At 37.2% G+C, this 18,333-nt stretch overlaps 1 protein-coding gene across 4 annotated transcripts in view; it reads right to left on the minus strand.

Moving 5' to 3' along the window:
* Positions 1–18,333, minus strand: part of PDZ-GEF (PDZ domain-containing guanine nucleotide exchange factor) — an 835,430-nt gene that overhangs the window by 250,144 nt on the left and 566,953 nt on the right. The gene's annotated exons all lie outside the window — the stretch shown is intronic.

An 18,333-nucleotide genomic window follows, 5' to 3' on the forward strand; every position in this document is an offset into this window, starting at 1 on the left:
GAATATTTCGGAGTTAGTTTGTGCATGGAAATCCAGGCTCTAGTTATAACCTTTGTCCCAATAACAAAGAGCAAAGCATGTTGGTGTTCAGTATAATTACTGTTCATTTTGAATAAAATAAATTGAAATAGTTTTCAAGTTGCAAATATTTTTTTCTTTTTTTTTTTAAAGTAAATGGAATATTTCAGTTTAATGTCCCAGGAGTATGCCCTTCAAGCAAAGGGAGACGGGGAGACTATGACTAAGGCAAGTGAAAGATGGAAGAATTGGTGAAACGAGGACGTGGGAGGAAACCTCGAGAAAACGCACGGACGCTATGTTGTCCATCAGAAATTTACTTGGCCGAGAATCGAACCAGGGACACCACGTACCAGAGGTAGCGCTCTACCACTGACTCAGCGTACCCTCCTAAGTTGCAAATAAATCGCTAAAATAGTTTTTAATAGGGAAATAGTCTGCACAGTAGCGATATTTATTAGCGTCAGACAGGCAAACGATAACATAGGTTGCGACCATTAGCTTGAGACATTGAGACGTTTGCCGTTTCTAAATAGGCCTATTAGCATCAGCATTGTCTACTTATTTCAGGCAACTCGATTCTGTAGTGTCTAAATTATAAGCATACTCGTTTTCGCCCTTCGTGATAGAAACCAAGGTTTGATTCCCAGTACAGAAACTCGTGATTCGATTCCAAGTGAAGCTATAAGTGCACGTGTGGTATATTTTCTGTGAATTAAAAAAATAAAAAAAAAAAATGTTCCATACGCATCATTACTTTGTTTAAGCACTTTGAACGACGTTTAATAAAATCAGTGGAAAAATGGAATCACTATCAACGAAAAAGAAAGAAAAGAAGAGAGAGAAAAGTTATGTTTGCTTCAACAAGGAAAAAAGAAGGGAAAATTTGAGTTCAGGAATGGATTTCTCTCCTCGTTTTATCATCATTTTATTTTCTGATTGAAGTGAGACAAGGAAAACATTTCTTTCTTGTTTTCTATTTCCTATCTTAGTAAAAAAAGTAAGGAGAAAAAACAGGAGGCTAAAAAAAGTTAGAAGAAAAAGTTAAAAACCGAGATTTCCTTTATTGACGAGAAATAAAAAAAAAAAAAAAAGTTGATAGCAAATCCAGTAGCTGTTTACGACAGATTTTCACAATGATCGATACTCTTGTCTGCTGTACTGCACAAAGAAACTTCGCACATCTTTTTTCTTCGTTAAACAGCACACACAAAAAAAGAGAAGAGTTCAAGAATTTACGAATAAAGAAAATCTTTGTTCTCTATAGAACACTGTAGAAAGCAACCCAGGAAACAGACTTATTTGCGCTAAAACAGTCGCAACCACACTGTACAAAACATACTGTTCAGTTCTCCCGATTCTAGATTAATCAAACGTTTACATTTAAAAAAAAAAAAAAAAAAATTAAGCAAATACTAGATTTCCTTGTGTATACAGTTTTACTATATGAAAAAAAAAAAGTTATTTTCAAAACTTTTCAGATATCTCTTATTTTTCATTTGGTATTCAATGCTTTCTAATTATTTTGTAGATGACTAATTTTGCTTTTATCGGACAAGAACGTTGCATCCCTCAAAAATACTTAGCTCCCAGATGGACCTCGTCTACACAAGCAAATGCTAATGAATAAAAGTATTACTTTCTGCATATCGATACTAAAAATAGGCAATATAATATTTAGTGTACCAACATTTTTTTTCTAATATGTACACCCGTTGCAAAAAAAAAAAAAAAAATGAAGGCTTTTAATAAGAGGAATTGAAAATAATTAAGTGACAAGATGAACATGCGGAATTTTAACAGAAATTTTACATCACGCTTTAAAGTATGGGAATAAAAGATATTTGAAAAATATATAATGTAAAACTCTGGTATGGTATGGTAAAGACAATAAAGAGGATCACAAAACTAAACGCTAATGAACTTTTCGTCGTAAGACAAGCTACATATCCTTCTATCATAGAAAACCAACAATGCTTTGCTGCTGTACAGATTGCATAGAAGGTAGGGAATGTCACGGGGTTTAAACCGTGTACGTTAAAGTCACCACTGAATATATTAGATTGACTCGATTGACGAACTCGACCGACATGATCGCTCCAGAACAGGCGGAAATACTAACGTTACAATCTTATAACACTCACTTACCCGGTTAGCATGATCCTCATAATAATTGAAACTAAAATCAACAGCGACTAGAACAAATGGTCTATACCAAATATTGAAATAGAAAGGGTCAAAACATACGTAGCAAGTAATATTAGTGAATGTATGAAATGCGAATAAGAAATACAATAAGGATAATAGCATAATACATATGAAGATGACACTATTGAGTCTTAAAATTATGTTGAGCGGTTCCAAACTACAGATTATTTACTGCATTGACGGGATATGAAAGATTAGACTGAAGTTCGACATCACTGATCAAAGTAACTATCATCAGAAAGTGAAAATTAAAATGTGTACATATAATCGAAATTTCAAAGTTGACTCTAAAGAAGCAACGAATTGCTGACAGATTCTGAAATTGAAATATTACAGTCTTACTTTCCATGTCTACTATCTGTAGGGAATTAGCAGTAGACCTGAACAGGTGCAATAGATTCATGACAGAGTGAAAAAGCATAACAATCGAAGAAAGAAAGAAAAAATGTTGAATTTAACTAAAGCGCACCAAATATTCTATCGTAACCCGATCGTAGCTAATACATTTCTATTTAGAATATAAGAAGTCTCACTCGCTTACTTTTGATTGATTGCATGAATTTTTGGGTGCGTTTGAACATCCTCTGTCTCCATTAGTAATACGAAGGTACAGAAAAACCTTATTGTTTCTCGTAGTTTGGTTTGCTTCATAAAGTGTCTTGTCCTCCTCGTTGGTCTAGTGCAGCCATGTGCAACAGGCGGCCCCCGGGCCAGTCCTGACCCACAGAACCCTTTCATTCCAGCCCGTCTGACCCCTTATTGAAAATATAGTTCTTACATAATCTTAAGCTGAATTAAAATATATATATATATATATATATATATATATATATATATATATATTTGCTGGATTCATGATGCCCACCTTGGAAATTATCATCTGCTTTGAAAGACAGACTAGTTCAGAACATGAAAAATGAAATTCCTCACTAAAATGATAAATTGATTTTTCTGCTTTTCCTTAGTAAAAAAGTATATTTTGGTTACCGTTGTAATAGTTTTTGTGTTTCTGTGATGTTGGTGTTCTCCATTAAATATGGCATTCGATTCCTATGAAAATGTTATACATTGTCTCATACGGCCCTTGACACCAGTTAGTCCTCTGTGATTGGCCCACACCCCTGTTCTAACTTGCACATACCTGGTCTAGTGGCTATTGCATGTGCTTTTGGTGCACAAGTGTGTTCAATTCCCGGTGGAAAAGCATCGAACAAAGTAGTCCCACTTTTAAACTATAAATCTCGTCCTACATAGTCTAGCTACTGGCAATATTATATATATATATATATATATACAGCAAATGATCATGAAGTGTCTCGACACAACAATGCAAGAACACATGAACAAAGTGTTCGTAATTAAAGGTATCTTGCAGTGCAGTGCATATTGCGCGTATACTGTTAACATATTGGAGATGAAATTTAAAAAGCAGTATACCTAACAATTCAAGCATACGAGACAACAGACGTTTCGAGTGTGATACAGATGCCATTAGTGTATCGTCGTGAAACTGATGATAAATTAGCATAAAGATGTTGGGATTTTATAAGACTTCCAGCGCACAATAAGCTTTATGAAAATCGTAGTCAATAGTACGATGACCAGTTCGGAAACTGAAAGATTCTTTTCCAAATTGAAGAGTATAAAAGCATTTAAAGACATACCAAAACTCAGAAGTGTTTCATTTCATTAGCTATAGTATCAATAGAGAAAATACGATAAAGAATATACTAGACTTTAAAAAAACTGGCTCCCCAGAACAGCTGAATTGATTTCATATACAAATAAAATGGAGCATTTGTTATGAATGTGCACTCTTCTTATGGATAAGCATATATGGTTATTTTTATTGATTTTAACGTTTTGATTATTTAGAATACTGGAAGTACTAATGGACCACAGAAATTAAATTTTCTAACGGCTGTGAACTACCGAAAATATGAGACGTCACTGTAAGTACACATTTTAGATTTTACTTTGTGTGTTTGTCTAAAATGACCAAATAAATAATAAAAATTGCTATTATTATTTTCACAAACAGCCTATATGAATAAAAGTTGATCTCTATTTTGTACAGTTGAGTTAAAGGTGACAAATCAGTTTGTTCTTGATTAACTTGACAGCTTTTAGCAATGGTTTTCGAGAAGAAATTGAATATTCCATCCAAATTAAGTGACTTTTTTGGCGGAACAGATATTTTTATTTTGCTTTCATATTGTACTGTATCGAAGAGCGCTGGAGAAATCAAAGAAACCTGTTTCACTTGTAGGTAAACCAATAATCTTCAGAGTTGTTTCCTACGTTAAGATTACAAGTTAATCCCTATTGACGATCAAAGTTGCAGAAAAGGGCGTTGAAGGCCAGTCGTTTGTAACAAATAAACATCCTTTAAGATACTTCATAACAGGAAGACATGGGAATCAAAGAGTATCACTACTACTGTGCGTACGCAATGCCCCATCTCATCGTCTGGTTATAATCTACGCTATTTTTAAAGACTGACACACAAGAACAACATATTTTCAGTATACAGAATATACATGTCGGTACTGGTTGGTAAAGCAACTACAAATAACCATCGTTTATAGCTGATTGTGAATTTCCAAAAATGGCCGATACTGTCACTATGCACATACAAATATTTCTCACCTCGCATTCTGGAACAAACCTTTTTCACACGCAAATCACTACAACAAAAAAATCTAAAAGGCGTTAAAAGCACTTCCGAAAACGTTAACACCTGTCACCAATTGATCTACAAAATATCTGTTAAAAAGAACTTACGTATTTTAAGAGCTGCATGGAATGATTTTGTTCCTAACGTAAGACTATAACACCGAACCTTTAAAATGTAACTGCAAAACTTTCACAGTAAATATTTTACTTCACTAACCACTAAAAAGAGATTTTAAAAAACTGTGATGACAGTGTGGCTAAGCTGGTAGGGTCATGCCCGGCCTTGTCATTCCAGGGATGTACAAAAGCAGAAAATTCCTTCTCATACATATATACACACACACACATTCAACTACACTCACTACGCTTTGCGAAACAAGAAGAGTGCCAACACCAAAAAACCTTGTACGTCACGTTTCACTTCACTGTTGCCAACTACGGTACGTATTATCTAAATTACAATCTGCAAGTATCACATAGACACTACCGATTGTAGCGATTAATTGATACAACTTTAATTAGAAAGCTGGGAGGATGAAGATTAGGTGCAATCCAGAAACATTTACTGAGCAGCTGACTGGAACTGATACCTTGAGAGTAAAAAAGGTCTACCAATGTATAATGTACCACAAATATTATGACTACGCACGAATTAATAGAATACGCACGCTTATTAATAGAATGCTAGCACCTACATGAATTGACTCAAAATCATTGTCACTAATGTCATAAGTATTCATATGTAGGCAAAGTTCAAAAACTAGAAGTAAACGAATATGAACTTTAAACACCAGCGACAATGAGTCTTCGTGCTAAGTTCAGCTTGAGTTATGGTGGCAGGGTCAATCATAAGATGGGGAAGAACCCCGAAAAGATGTCGGGGTGTTCGTGATAGAAATTACCTTTATAAGTTTTCTTCATTTAGATTTTTTTTTCAAGTATGAAATTTCCGATAGTGAACTTAGAGATTAAATAAATTGTGGCGGGCCGGCGGTATGCGTTTGCGTAGACCGGCACCCACACAAGAGAGTTTTGTAATTTACCAAAATACTTCTATTTAGTCAACCAAAGTTTCTGCAAAACACCAACTATAACTCGAGCGGTAAAGTTATACTGGAAACAGGAACTCAGCTAACAAAACAGTCTGAAGAATCTTAGTATTACACGGTAGCGTTGGCCGTGGCCAAGACTTAACTTCTAATGGAAACAATGGAATCGTTATCCTGATTAAGGTTTGATAACCAAACAATCCTTTGGGATATCTCTTGAAACAAAACTCGAGAAATATGTTCCTTGCAGTAAGCCTGCAGTTTATTGGCTCTAAACAAATTACAAGAACCAGAGCCGGGGCGGTAGTGTAAGTACTGTGTCTATTTATATAAAAGAGTTTTAACTTACGTGGCGACGTTCCAATAGGTAGTAAATATAACTCACTAAATGTCACTGATAAACACAAACTTGACTGTAGCACTTTTCACAAAATAAAACAAAACTGCACTAGACTGGGAGGGCACGAATCAGTCCTAGTGGGTAGGTAGGTAAGAGGTATACTATTTGATCTACCGGTCTGCGAACAGACATCAAATAGGGTAGGCTACCAAAGGTTAGGAACAGGTTACCGTTTGATCTACCGGTCTGCGAACAGACATCAAACAGGGTAGGTGTAAAGGTTACCGTTTGAACAAAGTTGGTTACCAGAAGGAATTAAGGTTACCGTTTGATCTACCGGTCTGCGAACAGACATCAAACAAGGAAGGTGTAAGGGTTTACCGTTTGATCTACCGGTCTGCGAACAGACATCAAACAGGGAGTAACTATTTGATCTACCGGTGCGTTTTAGGCCAGCTAAGCAATGAACTTAGAGTCTGTCAAAACACACATCAAATAGGGGTGCGACAGAACTTTAGCCGTCAACTTTCCTAAGCTTGCCAGCAGTTTCTGGAGCGAGTCCGGGCTGAAGCGAAGCTTTCGGAAGTAGATTGCCAAGTTCGGAAGGAGGTAACTTTAGCCGTCAGTTTCCTAAGCAGACCAGCAATTATGGGAGAACCCTGGCTGAGCCATCTTGCTTTCAGAAACAGATTGCCAAGTTACTGTGAGGATTAGGTAGGGTAGTACTTTGACCGTCAGTTTCCTAAGCCGACCAGCAATTATGGGAGAACCCTGGCTGAGCCATCGAGCTTTCGGAAACAGATTGCCAAGTACTGGGTAAACCAAGGTAGTGAGGTAGGTAACCAAGAGATTGAGTAGGCAGGCCTCCGTAGAGGCAGAGAGGTTGGAAGGCAGAAGGATGGACAACTAGAGACTTCTTCGTGATAAGTTCCTGAACTGAAACGTGCCTAACGAATTGCGTACTCCTCGTAGTCTGCACGTCTCTGAGGGGTTCAGGAGAGGGACGTTGTCCGACGAGAGAGGCCAAAACATGCGTTTTTAAGGGCCTCGGTCGGAGGTGCAAGCGGCACCAATTTACGGTCTGTGTGCAAAATAGTAACGTGAGCAAACGTTGCACGAGGACCGTAAGGTCAGAGGTTGAGCATGCGTGGAGATCTAAAAAGTACCTAGGGCGGAGCCCGAGGGGGACCAGTATCCTGAAAAGAAAGATTATTGGCTTTGCACACGATTTCGGGTGCAGATGACCTCGGAAGAGTTCCACTCTGAGGGGTGGAGCGACTAGCTATTGGAACGAGCCATGCCATTAACATCTAGATTGGCTAGTACAAGGTGCCTTGGGTGGAGCCAGGCAAAAGATAAGATTTTGTGTGTGCGCATGCGTGTGCGTGTGATGTGTAGTCCTTGAGTTTAGGTGTGTGAGCCCCTTTCTCTGGAAGAATGAGATTACATCGAGATATTACAGAGAATGGTACAAATAGTATCTTAAACTATAAACATATACTAAACATAAAAGATTTCAAGTAATAAACTTGAAAGGTTTTATACATAATGAACTCAAGACCCTTCAACAGTTTATCTTACTTGTTTTTCGACCAAAGACACACATATATATTTAATGTTCTGAAGAACGAAAAAGAATCTTCTTTCAGAAGCAAAAATGACATTTTAAAGATACACAAACTATATGGGTTTTCTTAACAGTATTCTACCACTAATAATAATAATCTAACTTGTTAAAAGACTACATCAATATAGAAAAAAAACTAAGCTTCTGTATCGAACCAGAAGGGGAGAATGTTTATCTTAACTGCTGTTGACCTATAGGTCAGAAAGGGGGAACTCGGTGAAGGCAGACAGGATGTCTGGTTTCCAGCTAGGAAAAAAAGAACACTCAACACGAATTTGTATTTTAAAAGAAGTAAATGAAATACGAATTCTGTTGCAGTTTTAAAAAAAATAAAAAGAAAAGAAATAATTATTCGCAAAAAATAGTTTGCGAATTTGCGGCACTACAGTCCTTCCTCCTAGGGAAAGAAAAATTTTAACTGTAAGGCAAAAATTTAGATTTTAACTGTAAGGCAAAAATTTAGATTTTAACTGTAAGGCAAAAATTTAGATTTTAACTGTAAGGCAAAAATTTTTCGTACTAACTACAATCAAAGTAAAAAAAAAATTCCAAAATTAAATTTTAACGATAGTTCCTAGACCTAGTAACTCTCTGATTGAGATGAGGTGAATCATCCTCTTGTGATTCCTCGTTAAAAGTTATTTCACCAGAAGCAGCTCGATAAGTAGCATTAAGAGCTGGACTATTTGATTGTACACCTGCAATGATTGTTGGCTTAAAACATATGGTTCTGATACAGTCTGAATTACACCATTTATTCCTATGTCTACAACAATTAAACTTAAAACTACAATACACACAAAGAAATATCAGAATAGTAAACACGATTATATAAGTCAAAATAGAATAAGAAAATACATGATTACTTTGTCTTATCTGCCATTCTTGTTCATTAATTAATTTTTCAACATCCTCAACGCGATGGCTGGCATATTGTAAATCTGTAACTTTGTGTATGATATGATTTAACGGCAAAGTAAATTCCATATTCTTAATATTGATCTTTGAGTTTGAGAATATACAACAATCAATGCTACCATTTAGTAGTGGAAGCAAATCTTTACTTGTACTGTTACTTACATATATTTCCTGAGAACTGATTAAGGAATTTGGACCATAAGCTTTACAGTTTTTATCTAAAGTTAATTTTCCAGTTTTATGAATCAAAACAGTTTTCGACACATCATTTCCACAAACTATTGTTAATTTTTCTGGGAATGGCGAAGCAAATAGCCATTCATTATTATCTAATGAAATCCATAAAATATTTCTTAATTCTACTATACGTTTGTTACAATCTGCTGGAATTGATTTAACAAAATCAATAAGTTTTACTTCACAGTCTTCATTACTATGTGTAGGTTTTAACGGAAATGTTTGTTTGCAAACCCTTGAAAATGAAGTTAATTCCTTACAAGTATTAAACATATGTTCATCAATTTTACCATAATATTGTTTTGATACTTCAATAATCAAATACGGATTTTGAGGCTGTATAAAGAAATACTTATTGTCTTTAAGCTCAGTTGGAAATGGAATTAATTTATACATATTAAATCTTAAACCATCAGTCAAAGGTAAACTAATAACATAACCAAGAATTTTCTGATTGATGAAAACATCTAAATCTACAATTTTTAATAATGCATAACCTATTGAAGAGCCAGGTGGAATGGGTAATGACATGCCTTGTGGAATCACAGAGGCGCTTAATTTAAAATGTTCTAATATCTCTTTAGGAGTAATTACATGAGGAGATAAAATACCAGATTGAGCATTTAGAATGGATTGTAACAAAATTTCAAATGCGACATCTAATTCTTCTAACATAAGTGAAATAGAATGCAGATAATTATCCCATTCGACCTTCACTTCAAGTTCGTTTATCGAATGCATAAATGTTTGACTACGAGCATTAATTTCTCTTTTAACATCTTCTAAACCTTTTTGTAAAACTCGTTCATTATGTTCAATAGACAACACAGTATTATTAATAGTTTTCAAAGTGGCCTTTACAATAGTCATTGATTCTTTAGTTAATTTCAAAAAGTTTGACTGTTCATTTTCTAATTTACTAATTTGTTCTGTATAGTAAGTAGCATCTTGAGAATCTAAAGTACCAAACAAAATTTTCGATATTTCACCAACAAAATTAAATATTCCTCTTTTGGTTTTCACCTTGGTTTTGACAATTTGATTTATGACTGAATTAGTTTGCTCAACCTTGTGTAGTTTTCGGATAAGTACGTCTAATCGAGGTTCTCGACGAGAACGATCGGAATAGATAACTCTTGATTTGTATAGTTCGTTTGCTGTTCCCAAGTAGGTGGAGACACGGTGCAAAGTTTGTTCATAATCGGACAGATTAACAAAGGTCACAAGCTTCCATTGTCTGTTATATAAAACTGCTTCTCCTAAGAAGTCATAATATATACCAACAGTATTTGTTATTGTCTGAATTTGAGAGCTAGTGACATTTGCTGTCTGGATAATCGGAAGAATTACCGCCAAGCAAGCAAACAACGAGAGAGGATGTCTCATGATGGCTGCGAACAAAAATGGAAACTACATTACCTACTAATAGTATCTACTAATAATATAACTTTAACCTATTAGCATGAACTACAAATGTTTTTCTTCGATTAGCAATAGTACAATTAACACCTTTAACTTTAACTACTTTGTATGGACCGATCCACTGTGAACCCAATTTCTTGGATCGTCCTCTTCTAACAGATTCATCTTTAAGTAACACTTGATCGCCTACTTTAAACAATTGTTCTTTATGAGAGGCGGTCTTATCATATTGTTCTTTGTTTTTAACCTTAGATTGTTTCAGTTTTGATCTAGCTAACTCGTAACTGTTCTGAAGCTTCTGCTTTAGAGTTTTGATGTAATCATCATACGCGTAATTAATGTCGGTAGATTGTTTCTGTAATATACCAGGGATGTTAGCCATCCGGCCAAACATCAACTCGTGTGGAGTATAGTTAGTTACTGAATGCGGAGTTGTATTGTAAGCAAAAGCAGCGTATGGCAACCAGACGTCCCAGTCCAGTTGATTTTCAGACACATAATGCCTCAGATACTCAGCAAGAGATCTATGAACTCTTTCAACGAAGTTAGCTTGAGGGTGGAATGCACTAGTATGTAGTTTCCTAATCTGGAACATGCGACACATTTTCTTAAAGGTATCGCTCATAAAATTAGTACCTTGATCGGTTAAAATGGTTTGAGGTATACCGAAAACACAAACAAATTTCGTCACAAAGGCTTCAGCTACGGTTTCTGCATCTTGTTGCTGTAGGGGAATGGTCACTAAATATTTCGATAATTCATCTTGGCATGTTAAAATGTATTTGTTTCCGAGAGAACTCTCAGGAAACGGCCCTACAAGATCTAAAGCACATTTCTCAAATACTACATCAGGAGTGGTGGTCAAAACCATGGGAAGTTTGACATTAGGTTGGATGAGTTTGTTCTTTTGACACGACTCACATTTCTTTATGTATTCTTCGACATCGGTGTTTAGTCTTTTCCAAGATTTCGGATCAATATTGTTCAATTCTAAGTACGCTTTGATTTTAGCTATAGTTCGATGAATACCTTGATGTCCACCGGCAGGAAGGTTGTGAAACTCTTTCAGAATCCTACTCTTTGTTTCTTCGTCAAGGGTAGAAGGTTGACCTTCTGGATCGGGGTCTAGATATGCAATGCGACTCAATGCATCAGCATTGGTATTACGGACACCTGCTTTATAAACAATCTTATAATTATATTCTTCTAACTTAATTCTCCATCTTAAAAGTCTACTACTAGGATCTTTTACACTAAACACCCAAAGCAAAGGTTTATGATCAGTCACAAAGGTTGTTTCCTTTCCAAAGATGTATGGGCGGAATAGTTTGGCAGCCCAAACTATCGCAAGTAATTCACGTTCGGTTGTGGAGTAATTTCTTTCAGCATTATTAAGTGTACGACTAGCGTAAGCGATTGGTTTGTCTTGGCCAATTTGGCCCTGAGACAAGATAGCTCCAATTGCGACTTCTGAGGCGTCACAGGTAATAATAAAGGGACGGCTCATGTCAGGATATTGAAGGAGAGGTGGTGTTGTCAATTTTTCCTTCAAAGTTTGGAACGCTAGTTCTTGTTTAGTTTCCCACTTGAATGGAACATCTTTCTTTAACAAAAGAGTGAGAGGTTTGGCTATGTTGCTATAGCCTTCAATAAATCTACGGTAATAAGAACTTAATCCTAAAAATCCACGCAATTGCTTGACATTTTTCGGATGCGGAAAATGTAACACTTTCTCAATTAAGCGAGGGTCTGGCTTCAGACCTTGATCTGTTATTTGATGTCCTAAATATGTTACTTCTTTTCTAAGAAATTCACACTTATCAGGCTGAAGTTTGAGGTTGTAAGTTCGAAACCTATCAAATACAAGTTTCAATCTTGACATATGTTCCTTTAAGTCTCTACTATAGATACAACAATCGTCTAAATACGAAAAACACTTTAATCCTTGCAATCCGGATAGAACAATATTCATCATTCTCTGAAATGTTGCGGGGGCACCGCATAATCCAAAGCTCATGCGATTATACTCGTAATGACCATATGGTGTACTGAAGGCGGTCTTACTACGGTCTTCAGGTCTAATTCTAATTTGTTGATACGAACTGGCTAAATCCAAGGTCGTAAAGTACTTCGATTGCCCTAACTGATCTAGTATTTCTGTAATATTCGGTAAAGGAAAGCTATCTCCAATAGTAATCTGATTAAGCCTACGAAAATCTAAACATATACGAATCTTAGGTTTCCCTGATGCATCCATCTTTTTCGGCACTATTAATATCGGAAAATTCCAAGGACTCTTGCTTGGGGAAATTATACCTTCATCTAACATCTTATCGATTTGATTTTGTACTTCTGCCTTATGTACCTCGGGAATACGGTACGGTTTCTGAGTCACGACTGTACCTCGTTTGTCGGGATGAATGGGGATGCTATGTTCAAGCACATCAGTATAGGAGAGTTTGTCTCCCTCTAAATAAAATAAATCATGATATTCTTCACAATGCGACAGTATTAACGCTTTCTCTTCTGGATTCAAATGGTCTAATCGCAAGTTCTGCCTAAGTACTTCTAAACGCGATTTTAATCCTTTAGTTTGACTTGCATTGTCAGATTTGCTCAATGCACAAACACTATGAGATTTTGTCATATCAAGAAGTGGTTCAAAATCTAAAGAGATTGGAGGAATTTGTACGTCTACCTCATTTTCAGTCAAATTCAAAATGCTAGTTACACATTTGTTATCGGATGCTTTAACTATAGCGTCTGGCAGGAATACACCGTCTGCCAAAGTACGTTTGGACAAAAATCCTATCCCATTATTTTCAGTCTTAACTTCAATTAGCTTTTCAGTACGTGCTGGGATCTTTACTTTAGTTCCTACATCAATTTTCAATTCAGCTTGTCCGTCATACGAAATTACACAATGATGTTCAAGAAGAAAATCTCTGCCTATTATACCGGCTACATTAGGAGGTAGTAAATCACTACGCATTACATGAAAAGTATGAGTCACTCTATTCTTGCCTATTTCTAATCTAAGATCTAATGTACCTAAAGTATGGGCATGAAAATTATTGAATCCATGCACTGGAGTGGAGTCACATCTATGTATCTTTCTCAACATTGACTCACGTAAATGGCTATACTTAATAAGCGATAGATCTGAGCCTGAATCTAATAACATTTCGTAATTCTTATTTAAATCAATCATTCGTACTTTAATTTTACCCTTTTCATCAATTATACTCTTAGTGGAACATTCACATAATTGGGCGTAACGTCCAATTGTATCAGACTTAACAGAATTTCGATCAGGTTTCTGAGGTGGGGACACCTTCGTACAATTATTACTCGTTTGTTCAGTGGAACAAAGGAAAATCTTCTTAACATTATCATTCTGAGTTCTATTACTATCAACACGTTTCTCTAATTTAACTTTTGAGGAGTTGTGTTTCGATAAACAACATAAAGACTTATTCTTACTACAAGATTTTGGCTTGGTGCTGTGGTCAGCACGGCATTTCTCTTTCAATTCACAATCATGCGTGTCAACTACGGGATGACGACGCGGTGAGACATTATTCGGTTTTGGTCGCGGAGAAGGTTTGCGCGGTGTACGGCGCTGGGGACACACATACACTGGGCGACGCGGCGAAGGACTACGCGCTGGACGTTGCTGAGTGCGATGCGGAGAATGACTATGCGATCGGCGACGCTGAGTGCGACGCGGAGAATGAGTACACGCTGGGCGATGACATTGAGGACGGCGCGGAGAAGGATCTCGCGCTGGGCGACACTGAATGCGACGCGGGGAACGGCTTCGCGTTTTGCGGCAACGAGAACTACGCGGAGAAGGACTGCGCGTTTGCCGGTGATGAGAACAACGCGGAGAACTTGTGTTCTTTCGGGTACAAACATGGATACGTTTCTTAGCACAAGTATGGGTACGCTTTTCACGACAATGATATGAGTGTGTACAACGTAAAGCACAACAAGAATTGGAATCCTCTAATTTGTCACTATTTTCACTACAATGTTTATCATGCGGTTCTTCATGCGAGTCTACTGAATGATCACAATCTTCTAAACAATGAACCTTTTTCCTAAAATTTCTTCTATCCTTACGGGAATGAGAAGAGTTATGAGAATCTCTAGATTTACTTTCAGAATGCTTTTTCTGGGAAAATTTCCTATTTCCTTTCTTCTCTGACTTATGGTTATGATTTGAAGAATTTGCCCTATCTTCATTCTTAGAATCTAATGGCTTTCGTCTCTGAGACAATATGTGCGACTCTTCAACTAGAGCGAAATCTACTAATTGAGCGAAACTATCATCTTCTGTACTTTTACCACGAATTACTGTTTGAATGCGGGGATCGCTAATTCCCTGGACAAAAGATGCTTTTGTCAAATGATCAATAAGTGAATGAGCACCAGCTCTTTCAGTTTCACGACATATTTTCGAAGCAGCAGCTTTCAGATCAGCTCGAATTGTATCTAACTTGCTAGCCCATGAGCTAATACCCTCATTTTTGCCTTGTCTGGCAGAAAACAATAAACAAGCATAATAGTCAATAGATCTATGTGTAGCATAATTCTCTTCTAAAATTGTCTTAACTGCTTCCCAAGTATCTACGTTCAATCTAACTAAAATACGATTTCTAGGTTCTCCTAAAATTTTCGACTTAATAAACTTCAACAATACAGGTCTGTCACGGGGGTTAACTAACCCTTGAGCAATTTCACAACTATCAATAAATTGCCTTAACTTAGAACGATCTCCTGTAAATGGTTCTGCAATAACCTGAATTGCCTGAGAAACTTTAACATATTCTGGCTGTACGTTACTTCCGTCAGCTTCTGCCATGATTAAAAATTCAAATTACGTTTCTACGTGGAAACAACAAATTAAATAAATGAATGAACCTCTTAGATTTGCGAAAACTCGAAGGTTTGAGCAATAATGGTTTCTGAGAGGAATTTCTCACTTAACCTAACTAAATCTAAATTCACGATGAGTTTATCACCTGTATGGGGCTTTAAATGCCTAATTTCAACACTAAAATGCACTGCACTTATTTAAACACTAATGAACGAAAATCACTAATGTGCGTTTGGCGTCACGATACAGTGAGCAGGATGTTTTGCTGATTGATGGCCAGTCAAACAACAAAAGCGTCCTTTTCCCCTTTTTCGCTTCCGCCAAGGAGGATGGAATGAAAGTTAAACAGATAGAAAAACTTTCAGCACACAATAAATACCACACATGCAAAATGCACATGCACAAAACACAGTTCACCTAAATAACTTAAACTGGTATCAAAGTTTACGATGTCACAATTATTCCTGATATCCTAAGGCTGTGCAAAAAGTTCACGATATCCTAGGTTGTTCAAGATATCCTAAGTTGTTCAAGATATCCTAGATTGTTCAAGATATCCCACAAAGCTGACACCAAATTATGTGGCGGGCCGGCGGTATGCGTTTGCGTAGACCGGCACCCACACAAGAGAGTTTTGTAATTTACCAAAATACTTCTATTTAGTCAACCAAAGTTTCTGCAAAACACCAACTATAACTCGAGCGGTAAAGTTATACTGGAAACAGGAACTCAGCTAACAAAACAGTCTGAAGAATCTTAGTATTACACGGTAGCGTTGGCCGTGGCCAAGACTTAACTTCTAATGGAAACAATGGAATCGTTATCCTGATTAAGGTTTGATAACCAAACAATCCTTTGGGATATCTCTTGAAACAAAACTCGAGAAATATGTTCCTTGCAGTAAGCCTGCAGTTTATTGGCTCTAAACAAATTACAAGAACCAGAGCCGGGGCGGTAGTGTAAGTACTGTGTCTATTTATATAAAAGAGTTTTAACTTACGTGGCGACGTTCCAATAGGTAGTAAATATAACTCACTAAATGTCACTGATAAACACAAACTTGACTGTAGCACTTTTCACAAAATAAAACAAAACTGCACTAGACTGGGAGGGCACGAATCAGTCCTAGTGGGTAGGTAGGTAAGAGGTATACTATTTGATCTACCGGTCTGCGAACAGACATCAAATAGGGTAGGCTACCAAAGGTTAGGAACAGGTTACCGTTTGATCTACCGGTCTGCGAACAGACATCAAACAGGGTAGGTGTAAAGGTTACCGTTTGAACAAAGTTGGTTACCAGAAGGAATTAAGGTTACCGTTTGATCTACCGGTCTGCGAACAGACATCAAACAAGGAAGGTGTAAGGGTTTACCGTTTGATCTACCGGTCTGCGAACAGACATCAAACAGGGAGTAACTATTTGATCTACCGGTGCGTTTTAGGCCAGCTAAGCAATGAACTTAGAGTCTGTCAAAACACACATCAAATAGGGGTGCGACAGAACTTTAGCCGTCAACTTTCCTAAGCTTGCCAGCAGTTTCTGGAGCGAGTCCGGGCTGAAGCGAAGCTTTCGGAAGTAGATTGCCAAGTTCGGAAGGAGGTAACTTTAGCCGTCAGTTTCCTAAGCAGACCAGCAATTATGGGAGAACCCTGGCTGAGCCATCTTGCTTTCAGAAACAGATTGCCAAGTTACTGTGAGGATTAGGTAGGGTAGTACTTTGACCGTCAGTTTCCTAAGCCGACCAGCAATTATGGGAGAACCCTGGCTGAGCCATCGAGCTTTCGGAAACAGATTGCCAAGTACTGGGTAAACCAAGGTAGTGAGGTAGGTAACCAAGAGATTGAGTAGGCAGGCCTCCGTAGAGGCAGAGAGGTTGGAAGGCAGAAGGATGGACAACTAGAGACTTCTTCGTGATAAGTTCCTGAACTGAAACGTGCCTAACGAATTGCGTACTCCTCGTAGTCTGCACGTCTCTGAGGGGTTCAGGAGAGGGACGTTGTCCGACGAGAGAGGCCAAAACATGCGTTTTTAAGGGCCTCGGTCGGAGGTGCAAGCGGCACCAATTTACGGTCTGTGTGCAAAATAGTAACGTGAGCAAACGTTGCACGAGGACCGTAAGGTCAGAGGTTGAGCATGCGTGGAGATCTAAAAAGTACCTAGGGCGGAGCCCGAGGGGGACCAGTATCCTGAAAAGAAAGATTATTGGCTTTGCACACGATTTCGGGTGCAGATGACCTCGGAAGAGTTCCACTCTGAGGGGTGGAGCGACTAGCTATTGGAACGAGCCATGCCATTAACATCTAGATTGGCTAGTACAAGGTGCCTTGGGTGGAGCCAGGCAAAAGATAAGATTTTGTGTGTGCGCATGCGTGTGCGTGTGATGTGTAGTCCTTGAGTTTAGGTGTGTGAGCCCCTTTCTCTGGAAGAATGAGATTACATCGAGATATTACAGAGAATGGTACAAATAGTATCTTAAACTATAAACATATACTAAACATAAAAGATTTCAAGTAATAAACTTGAAAGGTTTTATACATAATGAACTCAAGACCCTTCAACAGTTTATCTTACTTGTTTTTCGACCAAAGACACACATATATATTTAATGTTCTGAAGAACGAAAAAGAATCTTCTTTCAGAAGCAAAAATGACATTTTAAAGATACACAAACTATATGGGTTTTCTTAACAGTATTCTACCACTAATAATAATAATCTAACTTGTTAAAAGACTACATCAATATAGAAAAAAAACTAAGCTTCTGTATCGAACCAGAAGGGGAGAATGTTTATCTTAACTGCTGTTGACCTATAGGTCAGAAAGGGGGAACTCGGTGAAGGCAGACAGGATGTCTGGTTTCCAGCTAGGAAAAAAAGAACACTCAACACGAATTTGTATTTTAAAAGAAGTAAATGAAATACGAATTCTGTTGCAGTTTTAAAAAAAATAAAAAGA

The sequence above is a fragment of the Thermobia domestica genome, chromosome 1, assembly GCF_964235325.1.
Source record: "Thermobia domestica chromosome 1, izTheDome1.hap1.1, whole genome shotgun sequence".
Classification (NCBI taxonomy): domain Eukaryota; kingdom Metazoa; phylum Arthropoda; class Insecta; order Zygentoma; family Lepismatidae; genus Thermobia; species Thermobia domestica.